This window comes from Pipistrellus kuhlii, unplaced genomic scaffold (assembly GCF_014108245.1).
Source record: "Pipistrellus kuhlii isolate mPipKuh1 unplaced genomic scaffold, mPipKuh1.p scaffold_m20_p_7, whole genome shotgun sequence".
Taxonomy (NCBI): Eukaryota; Metazoa; Chordata; class Mammalia; order Chiroptera; family Vespertilionidae; genus Pipistrellus; species Pipistrellus kuhlii.
Window position 1 is genome coordinate 58983728 of NW_023425573.1, and position 19358 is coordinate 59003085.

The following is a 19358-nucleotide window of genomic DNA, read 5'->3' on the forward strand; positions in this document are numbered from 1 at the left end:
GTTCTGCTAAATCCCCATTATGGAGGCCTATGAGTTCCAAGAGCTTGATGAATAATTGGAAATGTTTTATCCCTGAACTTCAAAAAAGTGCTAGAAATAATTATAAGCAAACATCTTCTGTAGTGTCCCCTATCAATCCAATCCCTGCTTTATGCAATTTGTTCTTTAGATGGAGAAGGAAACAGCGAGATCTTGGTTGCCAGCTCTTGCAGCGTAAAGGGGACAGATGTTTCATTTTCCATCGCTTTTTCTTCTGTCTTCTCTGTTCTTTCTGGCAGCTTGGCCTGCTCACTACAATACGTTCCACAGTTAGTCAAGCCTGTAATTTCACAAGGTACAGTTAATTATTGATCAATCAAAATGAACTCCATAATCCTTTTGGCAACTCGTGCTGTACTTGAACTTCTCTCTTACCCATAAAATGGCTTAATGGTCTACAATATAATGAACACGAAGGATATGAACTAATGTTCAAAGAAGCAGGCAAATCCTACCTTTCTGCTCATGCCAATTCAGGATTATGCTTTATAACACATTACATACACACTCTTGCTTTTTCTCCCCCCCCGCAACAAATCAGCCTTTCCTCATCCCTATCCTGACCCCAGATGCAGAATGTTCATATCTTCTCCAAGAAATTCATTACATTTAAGATACTTATTTAATATTTGCATATATATTTTCTATCCTTTAGTTTCTTCTCTATAAATCAATTTAGTCAGATAATAAAGTAGCTCTCATGAGCCACAGAATTATTTTTTCAGTACAATTATGTGCTGGTTTTTCTGGAAAGGCAATTTACCTATATAAAAAATGAGCATCATGCATCAAAGAATAATGACTCCCCTCTTTCTCTTAATGAAAATACAAACTAAAGGGAGAAAAAAATCCCTAAACACCGGGAGCTTACATATAATGTGTATGCGGAAGGATAGTACAGCTGGCTTCCAGCCACCTGCCATTCAACACTATTGAGAGCCTACTATGTGCCAAGGGTCTTGCTCTGAGGGACACACAAAGAGAATGAGATAGAGAGTGGAGTATGAGAATCTGTGCTCAGATTTTGAAAATAAAAGCTTAACTTCTACTCTCTCATGAATTGCATTGGACATCTTTTCCCCAAAGTTCCATGCTCTGAAGGACCTAAGGCAGGCAAAATGATGACTCTTCACCTAATCCTATATAATAAAAGGGTAATATGCAAATTGTCCCCTCTATCAGGAGTTTGACCAGGTCGGGGAGTCGGCCTGCCCTGCCAACCATATCCCCTCCACCCATCTGGCCTTGCCCCCAATCCGCCCTCCTCACCCTGATTAGGGCAAGTTGGCCTGACCCCATCCATGCACGAATTCATGCACTGGGCCTCTAGTTTGTATTATGTTTTTAATGAAATAATCAGAAAGACTGGGGCTGTTCCAAAAAAGTGTGATCTCTCTGGGGGTCCCCAACCCCCAGTGAAATGGGTATCTGAGAAGCATTTAAAGTCTGCAATCTACGGAGATCTGCCTTCAGTTAGAAGCACCTGGTGGTGTCCAAGGGCCTTGAGCTACACACTGAACACACCTGCTTATGACTCTCCAGTTGATTACACTCTGAGCCTTTATCTCCTCAGCTCCAAACCTCCTCATAGGTTTGTAGGAAGAGTGATGAAATGTTATACCTAAAACACTTGATAGTAAATATTCAATAAATAGTGGTTACTTCTTAAAAGACAACTTTACACCACTTTATTTCCACCTTTATCCAAACATGTATAAAGTGTTAGATATATATAGTCCAAAGCTTCTGATGCTGACTTCCAACCTCATAGGCAAGTGGGGAGCCAGAGCCAGGACAGTTCAGAGTCCCTCCCAATCCTGGAGAAAGGGAAGCCTCAGGCATGGCCATGGAACTAGAAGATAACTAGGCCCTGTGGAGAGGGGGACCCCCTCTCTCCTAGCTCTAGACCTCACCTACCCTCACCCTCCTCTTCAATGAATAAGACATATAAAATATTTGATACTTAGCAATGTGGTTCATGGCATGTGGGCCAGACAGCTGGATGACCAAGGGAGCCTAGGGCCTGCTCCCCTGCTTCTGGGCAGGTAGAATGGGGTACAACACAGCTTTGCTTCCTCACTGCCCTCTTCTTTGCTCTTTTCTTCCTCAGAACCATCATTGCTTACAGAAACCAGGTGCCTCAAAGCGATCCACGAACTGGAAGTCAACCAAACTGATCAGGGGTTGGCAGGACAAGTTGAGGTTGGCCACAGAGTCTGCACTCTCCTGGTAGTCATGGTTCAGGCTAGAGCTTCTACCACATATACTCATCTTTGCCTCCCCCCCCCCCCCCCCCCCCAGTGAGGCAGAAGCCAGCACGTGCCCCACATCCTCCTCTCTCTGGACCTCCAAAGTGTAAGAGGAGGTGTGATCTGAGAGCTCACAGCCAAATAAAAATCTGTGGCCAGAGGCAGAGCCAGGCCAGAACCCTCCCCCATAGCCTCCCCACTCCCACCCCCACCCGCCAGGGCTCAGCTCTACAAGAACACAAAAGCGTTGGCAGTGCTGGTGGCCATGCTGTAAAGACTGATAACTTCCATTAAGTTCTAAAGCAGCTTGGGAAAGCTCATGCCTCAGAATCTTCGCTTTAGTTAAACTTTGTTAAAATTTGGTTGCCTGTGGTACATGAATTATAAATGTGGAAAAGTTTAAATATATATTTATGTGAAAATTACTGTTACAAACTGATTTGTATTGTACATATCATATCTTGCTAAATGTAGAAGTACACTCTTGATACTGTGTAATGCCAAGGATCTGGATAAAATTTTTGGCAAAGATTAAGTTAAAAGTATGTTTGAAATATATTTGTATACATGATTATTAAAAAAAACACTTCAAAACATCAGAAAATAAACATAAATATATACCTTCTCCATTCAGAGTCAACAGCACATTTGAATCATTTCAATTTGGGAAGGACTGGGGGAGTCAGTGAGAACACTTAAAAAATAATAATTTATGATATCATGAAACCTGCAATAGCAAAATATACAGACCTACATTCCCAGCAACTTAATATTTCCTGATATTGAGAACACTATGTGAAAATGTAAGTAGAAATGACAGCCCAATACTTACAGCTTTAGAAATGCGATACAGAATACAATTTTGGGATCAGAGAATAGGAAAGTATTTGGGGGACAAATTCAATTTCCCTCCAACTTGTCCCACATAAAACTTGTTGTTTCAGAATGGAAACTTGTTCTGATACAGGGGTCTCCATTTTTATTTTTATTTTCCTACAAAGGGCCAGGAAGCAACTGTTTTAGGCTTTGCTGGAGAAATGGTTCCTGTTGCAAAGATTCATCTCTGGGAAATCAGCCATAAACAAGACTTAAACAAATGAGTGTGACTGTGTTCCAATAAAACTTTATTTACACAACAATATCCAGATTCGGTTCCCAGTCCTTATTTTGTCAAGCTCTGTTCTAAAGTAATATAAGACAAAAAGAAGAACACAAGACAAGGATAAAAGAACCTGCAGAAAACTTGCATCACAGACTGTAACACCGGGTGTCTCAATGCCAGGTGACTTGTTTTACTGGGGACTCACATTTTATATGCTAGAACATATTATTCCCAAACCCCAGGGTTTTGTTACTTAAAAGAGTTGGAAATTATTGAAATTGCCTCATCCCCTTCCAGGAGTTTTAGTCAATGTGACCACCAAGATCCCAGCAACTGACCTCTGAGAAAATTCTGTGTTTTAGAAAGAGATAAGTTAGCATTTTACTCCAGCCCCTTTCCAGTCAGCATTAAGGAACCACCACAAACTCCATGAACCCAGAATAAAGAGACACATTTGCTTCTTAATGCTAGGCAGTGTGTGCTATTTAAATCCGGAGGCTGAGCTCTGTGAATTTGTGGTGGAACAACTTTGCAAATCAAAAAATAAACTTTGCCTCTGTGGAAGATGAGTCCAGGAGGCCCAGTGGCCATTTCGCAGCAGTAAAATCCATGCAAAATGAATTTGGACAAGAATAGTCTGTCTAATATATCTATTTGCCCAAATAATATATTTATAGACTACATTACATCTGAGGGGGGGAAAAAAGCCCTAGATTGAAACTGTAAAATTTCACTGATAAAAATGATCCATTCTCAAATGTCAACCCACATTAAAAGGGAGAATTTGACACCTTTAAATAAAAAATGATGCACAAATTACACAAGAAATCTATGGAGACTCCTTCAGTTCTTTTTTTCTTCTCAATGCTTCCCTAAAACATGCAATAAACCTTTTTCAATTGGAGGGGTTTAATCTATGTGCATAAGGAGACTTAGAGGCAGTGCCTTCTCTTCCTGGAGGCCTGTGTGCTGGGCTTTTTTCAGATATTGATTGTGAAAGTGATATCACACCAGAAGGTACATTGATATGGTGTAGGGTAAAAGAAAACGGCAAAGAATCCTTACAGTCTAATCAAAGCTCTGTCCAAGCCCCACACTCCGATGAAATCTAATCAATACAGACGATTAAATGACACATACAGAGTCATCAATATTAAATACACTCCATTTCCTGTACAAGAGCTGGGTAACACGGACTGGACAAGATAAAACTTGACTCTGCAGGTTTATTTACAGGATCTGTGCTATATTTAAAAGTAAGTATGAAAGTTTGGCTCAGTTCACATTTGCCGGGCAAATTAAGGTTGCCAACAGTGCATTTATGAACCACTTTATGTTGGACAGACTGTGAAGGTGAGTGAACTGCATGGGGTAGGGTTTGACAATAATCAATGAAGGAGACCAGTATTTATTATAGCATCTGGTATTTTGTTTTTATGATAGAAGACACTCAAGAGTCTAGGAAATAAGTGTAACAATAAAAATGGGTATTCCTTATTGCTACAAGCCAGCCATTGTGCTACTTGATGTGCAGTTATTATCTCATTTATAAATATTATCTCATTATCTTTTCTAAAGGCTTAGATGTGCTCAGTGGTACAGCAGTGAAAGAGCTGGGAACTGAACACAGAACTTCCTGACTCCATTTGGTGTGCTTCCTCCCAGTTCAGGGGAAAGCTCCTGCTAATGACCGTGATCTTGGAAAACCACCTTTGTTTGTTTCATTGAAGTCTCTTTTTTTCCTCCTGTGAGAGGCTTGAATTAAATAACCCAAATTGCCTCTGTTGACCTAAATTTCTAAGAATCAGTGAGCATCCTGTCTGACTGCTAGGTATTTACAAAGTGTGAATACTATCACTTCATAAAATTGCTGAGAAGAGGTATGTTTTCAGGGATTGGGAATATTTTGCTCCTTGTTTTAACAGGGATGACAACCTCAGAAAATAGCAGAAATATCTGGAGGCAATGCTCAGTTCACCAGTTCAGTAAGGATCTCTGCCTCCCAGCTAGCTAAGCCTCTAGTGGTTCAGTGCCGGAATACCTGGCTAAGACCACTACCCACTACCCTTAGACTCAGGCACTGCATTTCCAAATTCTTCCTCATAAGATCTTCTCACTTTTAAAAAACAAAAATGTTGTTTTGTCACTAGAATCAAACTCCCAAAAGTAAACTAAACATACACAACTTTATTTTTTTAATATGTAGTTTTTATTGCTTTTTTGTTTGTTTGTTTGTTTTGTTTTTATTTTTACTTTTTTTTTTTTTTTTTGAGAGAGAGAGAGAGGAAGGGAGAAGGATATAGAGATAGAAAGACCAATGATGAGAGAGATCACTGATTGGCTGCCTCCTTCACATGGCTTATTGGGGATTGAGCCCACAACCTGGGCATGTATGTGCCTTGACTGGGAATCAGACCAGTGACCTTTTGGTTTCTGGGTCGATGCTCAACCACTGAGCAACGCCAGCTAGGCTACACAACTTTATTTTTTAAAAACATTTTATAAAACACAAGTCATGCTCATCCTGTGCCAAGTACTGGTTGAAATGCTGTATAAATAGTAATGCATTCAATGTTCACAGCAACCCCTTGCGGTATGTACCATTATATTTCCCCATTTCATAAATGCAGGAGAAACTGAGGCTGAGAGAAAAAGTAAGTGGCCTGCTCCAAGTAAGCCAGCTGGTGTTATGGACATGGCCAGGATTTGAACCAAAGTACCTGTCTCTAAGACACTTACTTTCCCATAACCTTTACACTCTGTGGGCCCTCCCTGTGTAACCTACCGAGAAGTTTTAGAATGAAGATGGACATTTTAAAATATGTGTATGAGAGATAAATGTAAAAGTATTTTAAGCTATTGAAAAGGCAAGAAACACATAGAACAATTTTCCTTGAAGTAAGTCAGGTTAAATTCACTCCTGGAGAGAGATCGAGAACAGGTGTGACCGCAAATTCAATTCACACAAGTCCCCAACTAGCTGGCAGGCATTATGAGTTCTGACTAGTATTCATCACTGCTAACACTTCAAACACACAAGCGAACATCACAAAATTCTTTGAAAGATTTCAAAGAATCAAACAGTACTTCCGGACAGTGGCTTCCTTTAAAAAAAAAAAAATACTCTATTCACTGATCATTCTTAGAGTAACACGTGTTTTATGCTGCTCAGAGCAGGAATAAAAATGAAAAAATATCTGCTTTTTCTTTTTTTTTTTTTTAACTCTGTTATCCTAATTCTGTCCATAGTTAATTGAAGACCTTTGCTGTCCTTTTGCTTAATAGGCATCATAGCCACCAGCTTCACCAAGGTCACGGGTACTGTTTTATCTGCTCCCCTCACTTTTTGTCTCTTTTCCTCCTGTAGGTAATCTCACTGATTTCCTTTGTCTAGTTATGCAAAATAACAAATGTCAAAGCTTGGAAACTGGTAATTTGGCAATTTTAGACAATCGCCTCAGAACCACATTTTAGTACACCTTTGAAGCAGCAGAAGTTCAAAGGCTTTGAAAAGACTACTATTGCTTTGCCTGTTGCTATGAGTCATTTGAAGTAATTGGTCTTGTCTGATGTATGTTTTGAACTGAGGAAGTAGAGCTTTATTGCCACAATCAGATACAGGTTTTCAGCCGAGGAAGTGAAGTTTTCCGCGCAGATGTAGATGCATGCTTGATAAGGCAGAAAACAGACAGATGTGCCTCTATGCACCAGGGAAGAGGTGTGGAGAAGGAACAAATAAAACAGTTGAGAAAATTCTATGAAGCTACAGTGAAGTGTTTTTGGAAGCAGTCCCAGTTAGGAAATATCTCACAAGCAACTCATAATTTAGATGCAGACTAAACTTTAATTTTGATACCAGCTGAAAACTACCTATTATCTTCATCAGGTTATAAGTGGGCCAGTAAACCGGGTAAAAGAAAGTTATCTTCTTAAAAGAATATTAGCTAGTTTTTCTACTTTGCTTTTACAAATAGGGTTCTTGATATAAAAGCCAGTTTTTATTTGATTCATTTCTTACAATGAGGACCATAGTTTTAGATATATCTCATGAAAAAAAAAAAAAAAAGACAAAAATGTTCAACTCCAAAGAAAACACCATATATGTTATTTCTTTTGGCACCTTCCTATAACATTTGTTAAAGGTTTCTCATACATGTTTTTGAGTGTAAATAATAAGACCAAAAACGAAAACAAAACAAAATGAAGCAAATACACACAGAGACATATTCCAAACAAACAAAAATAGTTTAGTATTCTTTTAAATGTTTTTCATGAGACAATCAAGGACTACTTATTAAATGCTTACAATAGGCCAGGTACTAGGGTAGAAATGACAATACATAGATTATTAAAATACCTTTATCCATTTAGGAGGTAAAAAGGCAAATGACATGTATAAACATAATAATAAAGAGCTATTATTATTATAATATTACATAACAACCAATTTCAAGAGGCTGCCTGTGTGTGGGCATGGTGGGGCATTGCTTTAGAGATGGGCAGAAGCCAGCAGGCACCCAGAAGAGGTGGGACCATCCTGGGGGAGGGCAGAGGGAAAGCTCATAGCGTCCCCTCACCAGTCCTTCACCAACCACCGCCCACCTGCCAGGGAAAGGAGCACAGGGCACTGGATGGGATGCTTCCATGCTCTCCTCCAGGGCCATGACTGGGCAGAGCTTCTGCATTGCTCTGGAGACAGGGCAGAAGCAGGGAGGCACCTGGAGAAGGCAGGACCACCCGGAGGCAACTCCAGGGACCAAGGGTGGGGCTTGAAGCAGCCAGAGAAGGCCAGAGGGGTGGGGAGCTGGGCCAGATGCGCTGGAACTCTGCTTGGAGAGGTGCCAGTGTCAAGGCAAAGTGGTGGCTGGGTGGGCGGGGCCATGTGATTTGACCCGCTGGGTTGTTAGTAGTATAATAATTAGCAAAAGTCACCAAAGGGAAGCATGCACAGGAAAGAGCAGACTAAGGCCTCCCAAAGGGATTAGCTACCTACTCAAATCCTGATGGAGTCAGTGCCTAGGAGTAGACTGACTTTCCAGATGAAGTTAATAGTTTATGCTAAGATACAGGAACATGAAAGGATATAACATACTGGAGGCCTGGTACACAAAATTTGTGCATGGTTAGGGTCTCTATACCTGGCTGGTGATCAGGGCAGATCTGGGCCTTCAGGCTGCTAGCTGGGGCCTTCCTTCATTCCACACCTTCCTCTGGTGGCTAGCGCACATCATAGCAAGCAATCAAACTCCAGGTCTCCTGGTCAAACTCCTGAGGGGACACTTTGCATATTAACCTTTTATATATATAGATTTCCAGATCATCCACTGTCATTCTGGCTAGAAGTTAAAAGTAAGTCAATGTGAGGATAAAGAGTGAAGGGAAATAAAAGTGGTGAGAAAGAAGATGACCCGATTGGAATCACAGAGGCAGATAACGGGTCACCCTGAGACATGTGAGACAGCCAGACATGTGCAAAATGAATAGGCATGGTAACAGAATAGTGACTTTTTAGGGGTACAGAGGTAGAGTTGAGAATAAAACGTAAGGGAGGGAAAAGGAAGAGAAAGAATTCTGGGAGACTTGCCTCTTTTCAGAAACATTTGCCATCTTGTTTATGGGCATTCATATGTCATTAATTGATTAAGGTCTTTCCACTGCTCCCCAGATGAAAAGCTTTTTCCAGATCCATCAAACTCTCTGAGAACTCAGTATTTAGTTAAGTAATTGATTTAAAATGTTAAATATAAAATTCTACATTTCTGGCTTTGATGATGCAAAATACTTTTAAGCTACTTTATTGATTTTGAGCTCTAGCAATTCACACATATAAAAAACTAGAGGCCCAATGCACAAAACTTACGCAAGAGTAGGCCTTCCTTCCCCAGGCTGCCAGCACCAGCTTCTCTCTGGCACTTGGGACCCGGGCTTCCCTCGCACCCCCAGCTTCATACGAAAGATTATCTGGAAGGATGTCCAGAAGGATGTCTGGTTTGATTAGCTATTATGCTTTTGTTATTACAGATATTTAGCTGAGAGTCAACAGTTTAACGTGTACTATTTCTCATTTGCACCTTACTAGGAATAAAGTGTATGAAAAAAGGTCTTATGATTGTGAAAAAGGAGCCTTGGCTTATGTGGCTCACTAAGGTTGGTAGTTTGATTCCCATCAGCACACATGCCCAGGTTGTAGGCTTTATCCCCAGTAGGGATATGTTCTGCACATAGCCAGTCATTGATGCCTTGCTCTCACATTGATGATTCTCTTCCTCACTCCCTCTCCATTCCTCTTTCTCTAAAAATAACTTTAAAATATTGTTTTTAAGAAAGATGGAGAAAGAGGAGAATTGAAAATAGCTAACAAAAATAAAATGAAGAGTATATATTGCCATGTAAGAGAGCTGGAATATAAAATATAGAAGGGAACTTTTGTGAAAGACCATTTAGTCTTGAGAATAGGACAGTAAGGAAGTAAGAGAAGGTATTAAATTCAGAGAATGGCAAAAAAAGTTTATGTTATTGTTATTTAATAGCAAATTTTTGACAAGATTTTAAAAATTAGGTAAATTTTATAGACAATGAAATGTGAACCTCTTAAGTGTACAATTCAAATATTTTTACCTAGTATACACACCCATATACAATATACAGAACATATCCATTATGATAGAAAGTTTCTCTTTGTTTTCCTACAGTCAGTCCTCAGTATTCATAGAAAACTACTGCTCTGATTTTATTGCTCTAATTTTAATCAATATAAACTACTTTTGCCTATATTTAAAACTTTCATAAATTGTATCATCCAATATGTACTCATTTGTATCTGGATTCTTTCATTCAACCAATTTATTTTCTAAATCCTTCATTGTCCTTATTAATGTTCCTATTTTTTCCCCTTTTTCTTTTACAATGCTGAGTAGTATTCCAACACACAAAGAATATTTAGGATTTCCCAGTTTAATAACTTACTATAAGTATTTTTGTACAGTACTATGTCTGGGCATATGATTTGTTTTTTTTGTAAATACCTAAGAGTGAAATTTCTGGGAAATAGATGGATGGAGTGTGTTTAACTTTGTAAGAGCTACATACCCTCCCTCCAAAAGGAAGTACATGCTCTTTTGAACTGCTGTATGTAATGTATAAAAAGTCTAGTTCCCCCATATCCTCACAAACATTTAGTGTTGTCAGCATTAATCAGCTCTTTATATGAGCATAAAGTGGATTTGATTTGTCTTTAAGCGGAAAATTGTTTAATGGGCTTGTCATATCTTTTTTTAAGTGGTTCTTGTGTCTTTGTTTTATGTTGTTTTTTTTTTTAAATATATTTTATTGATTTTTTACAGAGAGGAAGGGAGAGAGATAGAGAGCTGGAAACGTCGATGAGAGAGAAACACTGACCAGCCACCTCTTGCACACCCCCTACCGGGGATGTGCCCGCAACCAACATACATGCCCCTGACCGGAATCGAACCTATGACCCTTCAGTCCGCAGACCGATGCTCTACCACTGAGCCAAACCGGTTTCGGCTGTTTTATGTTTTTTTTAATTTTTAAAATCTTTACTGTTGAAAGTATTAGATATATTCCTATTTCCCCACATGGACCCATTGACCTCTTCTAGCCTGCTTCTACTCTCCAACCCCCACCATAGGCCTTCAACACCATATTGTCTCAACCCATGGGTTATGCATATATTTTTATTGATTATAGAGAGAGAGCAAGGGATAGAGAGAGAGAGGGAGAAAGAGAGACAGAGACAGAGATAGAGAGATCAATGTGAGAGAGAAACATCAATTGGCTACCTCCTGCATACCCCCTACTGGAGATTGAGCCCACAACCTGAGCATGTACCCTGGCCGGGAATCAAACTGGCAACCTTTGGTGCATGGGATGACCTTCAACCAACCTAGCATATGGCCAGGGCCATAAGTGGTTGTCTGTATTGACTAAAGTTTTATCAATGATGTGTAGAAATTTTTTGTATATTCTGGATGAAAATATTTTGTCAAGTTTATTTATTAGAAATACTTTCTCCAATTTGTGGCTTGCCTATTTATTTTTGTAATACTATCTCTTGATAAACACTTTTTAAAAACCACTTTGGTAAAGTCCATTTTTAAATTTTAATTTTCTTTATGCTTGTTGCTCTTTGTTTCATTGCTAAGAAATATTTTCATATCACAAGGTCATAAAGATATTTTCCCATATTCTTATTAAAAGTTTATTGCTTTAGATTTTAGTTTAGACCTATGATTCATTTCTAAATTTTGTTTGTATTGTGAGGTTAAGGTTAATTTTATTCCATGTGTTTATACAGGAGCTATAGACCACTTGTTAAAAAAAAGGAATTTCTTTTCTGTGTTGAACTGCCTTGGCACTTTTGTGTAAAATCAATTGATTGTTTAAGTACAGGTTTATTTCTAGACTCTATTTTGTTCAATTGACTTATATGTCTATCCTTATGCAAATTCTACCCAATCTTGATTAGCTTGGCTTTAAAATAACTCATAAAATCTCATAATATAACATTTGTAACTTTTTATTTTTCAAGATTATTTCAAATAATCTAGAGAAGTTATTTGTATTTCCTTATAAAATTTATAATCTTCTATATACTTTTTATAAAATAGCCTGCTATGATTTTGACTAGAATTACAATAAATCTACAAATCATTTTGGGGAAAGTGATAGTGAAACAACATCTAGATTTTTAAACTAAGTACATGGTATGCCTTTCCATAATTTAGGTCCTTATAAATTTATCTTAACAGCATTTTGGAAATTTTAGTTTAGAGGTCTTTGTTTATATTTATTCCAAAACTTTATATAATTATTATTATAATTTGTTTTATTTTTAAAATATTTGTCACATTTTTTTCAATTGTACTTACTGTAAAAATACAATGGATTCTAGTAGGATTTTATAGACTTCTTAGGTTTTCTACAACACATCATATTACCTGCAAAGAAAGACAGTTTTACTTTTCCCTTGCTATCATCATAAATTCTATTATTGACTAACTATACTTGTTAAAACCTCTAATAAAATGTTAACTAGAAATCAAATTAAGTCATTGCATTATTTCTAATCTTCGCAGAAAAGCATTCACTATTTTATCAATAGGAAGATGTTGATGTTTATATAGAACTTCTTTATCAGATTGAAGATATTTCTTTCTATTTCTAGAACCCTGAAATTTGTTTTTGTTTTTTTTGTTTTGATGAATGTGTACTGAATTTGGTGAAATGATTTTTCTTCATCTATTGAGAAGCTCATAAGCTTTTATTTTTATTTTGCTATCAAATTGGTGAAATGACTTGATTTTTTCCCCCTGAAACCAATCTTGCATTCCTAAAGTCCACTTGGTCTTGATGGAAATGTTGATATTATCCAGAGTACTGTTTTGCTTTCCTTCTCTTCCTTTCAAGTAGCACTCCTAATACCTGCAAGCTTGCAGACACTTCATTAGTACACATACTGGAGAAGGATTGTCTTCCTTCTTACCCAGTTGTAAGGGGTGGATAAAACAAGTGTGGGCAGATTACCTCTAAGAGTTAGCTTAATCCTTGCTCTAATCCAACAATTTTAAATCTGGTTAGCATGTATTAATGTAATACTGTGTTCCAGGCACTGTTCCAAGTGCTATATATGTTTTAATTCATTTACTTCTTCCAATAATCACATGAGGTGGATACTATTATTATCACCATGTGACGGGTGGGAAAGCCTCAGACATGGAAAAGTTAAGTAACTCACCCAAGTATTCCCAGCTAGTAATACGCAGAGCCAGGATTCAAAATAAAACAGTGTGATTCCTGAACTATTCTCTTACTAACTAGGTTACATAATGATTTAATCAATACACATTTTATTGCAGGACCTTGGCACTAATTAACCTCAGGCATCTCCTCATAGGAAAGGTGATTGCTGTTATCTATCCATGAGAGAGAGGATGGCATTTTGAACTAAGTCTTATAATATCAAATGTCATAAAACTGCTACTCATCCACTGTCATATGGACAAAGTAAAGCAAAGGCATTCAAATTAAGTAACAGGCTGGCAAGAAGGAAAGAACACTGACTCACAGACTCTGCCTCTGCCCCCTCAGCTGTCATATCACTGAACTACAGCATACCTTTCACTTCCTAGAGGACGAGGTGGAGAAATGCATTCAACAGCTGCCATAAATACATTTTAAAAAATATACACCATATCACTATTTGTTTTTGTTAATCCTCACCCAAGGATATTTTTTCCATTTATTTTTTTTTAAAGAGGAGTGGAAGGGAGGCAGAGAGACAGAGATAGAGAAACATTGATGTGAGAGAGACACATTGATCCATTGCTTCTTGTAAGTGCCCTAACCAGGGCTGGGGATGGAGCCTGCAACCAATGTACCTGTTCTTGACTGGAATAAAAATGGAGACCTTTCAGTCCATGGGCTGATGCTCTATCCACTGAGCAAAACTGGCTAGGGCTCATATCACTCTTGTCTATCAAGCCCTTCAATGTCTTTACACTACTATTAGACTATATGTAATACATTCATGTGTAAGGACATTTTAGCATCACCAGACTCCTACCAATTTATTCAGTCTCTTTGTGTTTACCTCTCTCTTTTTGTTACTCTTTATTCTGCCTGGCCTTGAAAACTCTCTGCCAGGAACACTCATTTTCTTGATGTTGGCAAAACTAGCTCTGGTTTCTCCTTTGGGTCTCAGCATAAATGTTATTTCTTGAAGGAGCCTTCCCCGGCCACCTAATATAAGTAGGGCACCCTCCCTTCCTGTTACTGTCTAACATCTCACCTTGTTTTCTTCCTATCTGGATAGGAAATGAATAGTTAATTACATTATTAATTATTGAGTTACTCATTCTTTGCCTATATTACTAGAATGTAAGCTTCTACCTTTGACATTAGAGAGATGATATTTAGCACTGAGCTTGTAAGACAACATGTTTAATGTTTATTATACTAAGGAATAAGAAGTAATATACTTCATGGAATTTCCTTATAATATGTTTTATCTGTAGTCATGTAAACCTCATTTTCTTATGTACCTGAAAATACATGGACTTTGGAATTGGGCAGATTTGGATTAATATTTATTCCTGCTCTTCATTAATCATATAATCTTGGTTATATCTATAATTTTAAAGCCTTTCTCTCTACTTGCCTCACAAAGTTTGTATGATTATTAAGTGCAATAATGAGTATAGAAATACTTAACTCCATTTCTGGTCCATTGTCAACAGGTAATAAATGTTTGTTTTCTCACCTATAGTGTGACACTCCCTTTCCAGCCCAGGAACTACACCAAACTATTAAGAAAAAAGCCAACAACAAAAACACACAATTGTTTTTAAGTTTCAAATCCCTAAACTACATTAAACCTCACCTTTTAATTTCTAACAAAATTTAATGAGAAAAAAGATGAGGCGAAAAAAGAAGAGGAGAAGCAGTAAGAAAATGAAGAAGGAAAAAAAAAAAAAATAAATGAAAGAATTCACTTCTTGCAAGAATACTGGCAGACCACTCCAGTCCTGGCCTGTTATTTACAGAAACACGTGCAGTACAGAGGGAGGCAGCTTTGAAAAGCATGAGCCTTTACATCCTTGTCCAGAGCTTTGAGACAGTACCTGCTGCCAGCCCCATGTGCTGTTGCAACGGGACATTCTTCAGGAATGAACAACTCTTTCCCAAGCCTTTTGGCCAATGTGACCATTTCACAGATGTTATGTGGAGGGACCATGTAGTCCCTTACCATCCCCCCCCCCCACTTCAGGTGATAGTAAATGTTGACATTTAAAGGCAAAACAACCTCACATTTATTTAGCATTTTATAATATGGTTATATTCCAGCATTTGTTTACTTATTAAGACAACATAATAACATATTGAGAGAAAGATTTTTTTTTTCTTTTACAAAAAAATGTTCTGGGTTTTACTTGGAGGAAAATTTCAGATTCTCAAGGAGGATTGAATAGAAAATATTTTTTGCTACAAATGCTTGAAATGAGTCCAGACTCTTCCTGGAACTCTCTTTTTATAGAGACAACATATATAGATATCTTTAGAGGTTACCAATAGGTTTCAAATGAATCTCAAATGTTTCCATTCCAAAGGGCCTGGCCTTCTACTCTTAGATGGGCATATCTGCACCAGATATTTTCCCCCCTCAGTAGCTCATCTCTGCCCCATCTATACTAATAAAAGAGTAATATGCTAATTAGACCGGGAGACTTTCCGGACATTTTCTGGACTTCCTTCTGGACAAAGCTAGGAACTTGGTGGCCTGCAAACCACTCCCAAACTGCCTTCACAACCTCGCCCAAGCTAGCATTGCCCCCCTGCAGGGACCCCCCACCCTGATGGGGGCGTGGCCAGCCTATAAATGGCCCCCAGGCCCTCACTCAGGCTGGCCACGCCCCGCAGCTGGGACCCCACCAAGATGGAGGCATGGCCGGCCTGCATACTGCCCAAGGTCCTCTCTCAGGCCAGCTCTGCCCCCCAAGGGGACCCCAACTGGGACCCAGGACCCCCTTCAGGGCAGACCAGCCAGCCCCCGTCTGTACACCAGGCCTCTATCTATATTAATAAAAGGGAAATATGCTAACTAGACCAGGAGACCTTCTGGACACAGTCATGGTGGCAGGGCCAAGGCAGAAGTGGTTAGGGTGATCAGGCCAGGAGGGGAGGACAGTTGTGCAGGCAGGAGGTGGCCAATCAATGATTCTTTCTCCTCATTGATTTTTTTTCTCTCTCTCCCTCTCCCTTCCTCTTTGAAATCAATAAAAATATATAAAGATATACTAAAAAAAAAAGAAAAAAAAAAAAAGAATTGTTGATGGTTTTGAAGCCAAAAAAATTTATAAGAATCATCCTATGAGTTCAAGTCAGATTTTGTGTGGAGAAATGTAGAAAAATCTTGAGTATTTAGAAACAAGCATATGTTCTTATGTTTAAGAACTTGTTATCTACAGTGAAGCTGAATGAGGTAGATTCAGCAGCAGTTTGAGAAATCTCAGTTTGTTACTTAAAAGATTTCACAAACGGGGATGAAACCTCTACAGCAGGACTTTTTAACACACGTTCTTTCTGCTGTCCTTCTGGTGGACACCCTGTGTGACCTCCCAAGACTGCCTCCTCCTGTCTGCTTCACTGCTTTTGGGATTGCTCTCTACCCATGCAGCTCCTTGCAACATAATCTTGCTTCTTTCTGTATTAAAAAAAATCAAATAATTTTATTTATTTCAGATAAGATGGGAGAGGGAGAGGGAAAGAGAGAGAGAGAGAGAGAGAGAGAGAGAGAATCATTAATAGGCTGCCTCCTGCACATCCCTTGCAGGGGATCAAGATCACAACCCAGGCATGGGCCTTTGACCAAATTGAGTCCAGGATCCTTCAGTCCACAGGCCAATGCTCTTTCCACTGTGGCAAACTGGCTAGGACCATCTTGCTTTTTGCTAGTATCACTTTGACTTAGACTGCTGTGACACATTTTCAGAACTGATCCCAACACAAAAGTCATGGGAAAATGTTGTGATTTTCTCCATACTATTAAAAACGTAGACATATCATCATCGTTTTTCTTTCATCCTGTGGGTAAGGGCAATGAAAATGTTCATGCATTAGTACATTAAGTGTGAGTTCAGCATGTTTGTAATTTGGTGATAATTCTTTTAAGCTAGGGCTTTAGAATCTTATGGTTTGGCTACCAAGAGGCAGAGAAACACAGAAAGCCCTAGTAGAAATGCCAAAAATCCTATTTGCACAGGAATTTGATGGGGGATTCATGGACTATTTCATTTCCACCCAGCCATGGCCCTCAGGAATACTGCCTGACCATATCAGGTCTGTTTATAAGGTCATTCCTTTGAACTTGAACCCCTGCTGGTTTTTCTACTTTGTTTGTTTATTTATTTTTGTGGAGGGGATCCTTAATTTTTCTTTTTACTCACACATGTAGCTGAATTCCAGCTTGAGTCCAAACAAGACTAGTCTGAGTGGATTCTGGGGCTCTCTCCTCAGCGGGCGGGGGCATTCCCAAGGTTGACTGGCTGGGATCCACAGCATTCCACTATCAAGATTTCTGACAAAGGCTCATTTTTTACTGCATTTTAATCTAACGCTTAAGGAAGGGCGGTCACGTTTACATGTATGAACCTTAGTTTGTGGAAGGCTTATGTCAGGTTCCCAGGGCATTCAGAAAGCATGATGTTTTGAATTCTCTAAAGGTAAAACAAAATAAAACAATAAACTTATTTCCCTTTCCTAGCTTCCCTTCCAACTTTTCCCCCCCTTTGGGAAAACATCACTTTTTCCAAATTTAAACGTCTCTTCAGAAAAGGAGAAATCAAGTGACTAACATTCTTCTACTTTTTTTTCAATAGAAATAAAAATAATACACACACACAAAGGAAAAACATTGGTTTCCTTTCCAGTGATCTTTGACATATTTTTATAAACCTATCTCCAGATTTCTCTTCTCCCAAGATACAGCCTCTCAAATCAACATAGCATTAAAAAATAATAACAGTAATTAATTAGCTAATAAACATAGCTTTAAACATGCACATTGTCAAACAATCCTTACAAAGTAGAATATTTCACATCCTTCCAAAAACAGATGGCTTTAGTTTTATTTAGCACAAGATGGTATTCACACTAAGACAGAGTATGATATAACACAGATAAAACTGGATTTGATCAAAGATAGCCCAGTTAAAAAGAATGCTATCACTTTTCTGACTAGTATTACCAGAAACAATATCAAGTAACTTTTATTGAACCCTTTATAGCTGCCTGACATCTTGCCAGTTGCATTATTTCACTTAATCTTTGAAATAACTGTTATAATCTAGGGGTTGGGAAACTTATTTATAATGAGCCAAATAGTGAATTTTTTAGGCTTTGAAAGTCTAAAATAGTCTGCTACATAATCTTTGTTTTTGTTATTTTTTTATTATTTTTTGTTTTTATAACCCATCACAAATATAAATACCACTAGAGGTCTGATGCACGAAATTCATGCAAGAGTAGGACATCCTTCTTCAGCTGCTGGCACCGGCTTCCCTCTGGCACCCTTGACCAGGGCTTCCCTCACAGCCCCAGCTTCATCCAGAAGGTCATTTGGAAGGACTTTTGGTCTAATTAGCATATTATGCTTTTATTGTTATAGATTCTTCTAAACTGCAAATCAGATTTGGCCAGTGGGCTCCAGTTTTCTGATGCCTGATTTGACCAAAGTAGAGAATGTATCATTTTCATTTACAGAGGAGGAAATTGAGATTTAGAGAATGTAAGCAAGCAGGCCAAACTTAAACACCTAGTCAGTAGCAGAGGACTTAGTTAATCATGCAGTCACTAGCAAGAGTAAACTAGTTTTGGTTAAATCTGAGGATCCATATAACCAGAAGATAAATATAAAACATTTCTCTTATACTTTAGTATAATTAGAAATGCCACTGTAGTATCAGCTAGTTTATAAATGCTTCACTGGATATACATGTAGATAGATGCTATTTCCAGCTATACTTGTAGCATACATATTACCGATTACGAATGTTTTCTGTAGAATAAAACTTAGCCAAAGGGAACTTGCAAGCATTTATTAAGACTATTTCATGAGAAAACAGAGAAATTTTACTTTTTTTTAAGAACACTGATATTTTCTAGCATTTATGAACTTAGTTATGGTTTACATTTTTTCTTTTCCTTACTTATATCTCTTCCTTAAGTTAGACAACTGAATTAAATATAAATCAGTTTCAAAAGTACAACTTAACTTCACCAAGAAACAAAAAACTGAATGGGCTTGAGGTTGTTTCATATATTCCTGAATCCAGATATTGAGTGTCAATAAGTCTAAATTTTTATTTATTATCCAAATTGTCAAATAATAATGAAACATTTATTAGACATAAGATTTTTTTCAATAAAATTTGATAGATCAATTATGTGGT